Source organism: Crocuta crocuta, unplaced genomic scaffold (genome assembly GCF_008692635.1).
Source record: "Crocuta crocuta isolate KB4526 unplaced genomic scaffold, BGI_CrCroc_1.0 scaffold219, whole genome shotgun sequence".
NCBI classification, from domain to species: domain Eukaryota; kingdom Metazoa; phylum Chordata; class Mammalia; order Carnivora; family Hyaenidae; genus Crocuta; species Crocuta crocuta.
In genome coordinates, this window is record NW_027551572.1 from 9,357,338 (window position 1) to 9,359,335 (window position 1,998).

A 1,998-nucleotide genomic window follows, 5' to 3' on the forward strand; every position below is an offset into this window, starting at 1 on the left:
TTCTAGTTCTTTAACCACCACTCTTATGTGTGTATCATCCACTTAAGTGACTCAAGAAACCATTACTTATTGAGCCCCAACCAAGTAGAAGGCACGTGCTTGGCACCATAAGTGGTATCAAAGTGGCAGACACAGAATCTACCCTAAGGAAACTCCCAGTTTAGTTGAGAAGACAGGACCAAGACCTGATTTACGTGGTGTTGTGATACAGTGTACAAGCTGTCACTGATGTCAGCCACTGACTGCCCAGTTGCATGTTTGGCAGACCTGCCTTGCAACAGCTCAACCTTTCCAAACCCTTGAGTCAGCAATGAGTGAGAAGACACACCCTCACTGGTTTGATCTACTGTCCCAAACCCCTTCCCCAGCTCCAGACACCCAAATACCCATCCAACTCCTGCCCTCACTCAAACATTGTGCACAATCCATAGGTGTCTCAGGCTATGAGTCTGGAGTTCTCACTTGTCCAGCAAGAGAGCAGATGCAGAATTGAATATGAGAGAGGCTAATGTCCGGAAGGAGACAGGAGCCCCGAACAGACGTTTTGTCTGCATATCTATTGAGCTCATGAGATATTACCCCCGTGATGAACGTGAAGAAAACAAGACCTTACACATATGAACGTGGAGAAAACAATCAAACAGTAATCATTAACTTGTGTGTGTAAGAAGCAAAGGGTCTGGGGTACAAGTGGAGTTTGCGATGAAAATACAATAGTATATTGGCATCAGATGGAAAGTACTAATGATCCCATTACAATATCTTGCTAGCTAACCTCGGGCGCTTTCACCCAGTGGTGGCAGCTTTCCACCCTAAGCTTTTTTCTAACCCATTTATGTGAGTAGAACTTACTTCCCCACACATCGGATGGTTTTCCCTGTCCTGTTTTCTTATGAATTATATCAATTAGTGTGCAGGCTAAGGTGCTGTATCAGAATCCCAAAAACAAGAGTCGTCTAAACTGGAAGTTTATTTCTAATGTAGTAACTGTCCAGAGGCTGGGTAGTTTTATTGTTCTCTACACTTGGCTTCCATTTCTGCATCCAAGAGAACTGATAAGAGTTTTATACTGTTAGAAAGTATTTCTATACCATAGAAATAACTGTTAGTAGCAAGGGTAATGGCAGAATAATTTGGGTCCCAGATTCTTGCAAGGTCTAGTGTTTAGGTGAAAAAACTACAAGACCCTTTAATTTGTTTAAATATCCAAAATCAAGCCTATCCCCGTGCTTCTCAAACGAATTCTGTAATCCAGAGTGTTTTCATAGGCCATGTCCCCAAGTTGCTCTGAGAATTTGTTATGCCTCTCCTGAAGAAGGTTTAGAGTGGAAAACCCTCACACTTCAAGATAGCAAAGCAGGGAAAAGGAAAAAAAAATCAAAAGTAAAGCAAAGGATATGACCAGACTGAAATGCAGCCAAGGAGCTTGCATTAAAAGGTTTGCTACTGTTTGGGCAGAAATAAGACCAATGTTTGCTTTCAGTGGGATTGTTGCAAGCTTGAAAAAACTTTAACAGGCTGTTTCCAATGTGCAAAGTTAAAAACCCCAACTTCTGTCGGATTGGGAGAGGGAGGGAGGGGGACAGTTTGTAGAGCAACGTAAATAGACACTTCAAAATTAATAACATTTACAGGCTCTAGAAAGCCAGGAGGGGAAATGTGGAAAGAACAGAGGTCTTCATCGGCAACATTCAAAGATCTGGGGAAATTGCATCTCAATGAAATCACCTGAGAGCGGAGTGTATCTTTTGGGGCCACCTCACTTCTCCAGTTTGAACATGTGTGATAAGGAATTCATGAGCTTGAGAATGTGCCTATGACATTTCTTCTACTATAAGCTTAATACTTCTATAAATGGGATTTTTTTTTTTCAGAGTCACAGGAGGGGAAGACAGAGCAGCAGGAGCAAAAAGAAACACTCTGTTTACCTTACATACTTATATTTTCTTTTGTGAAATGGCAGAAAGTGTCCTCTCCCACAATTGAATTACTTCAGTC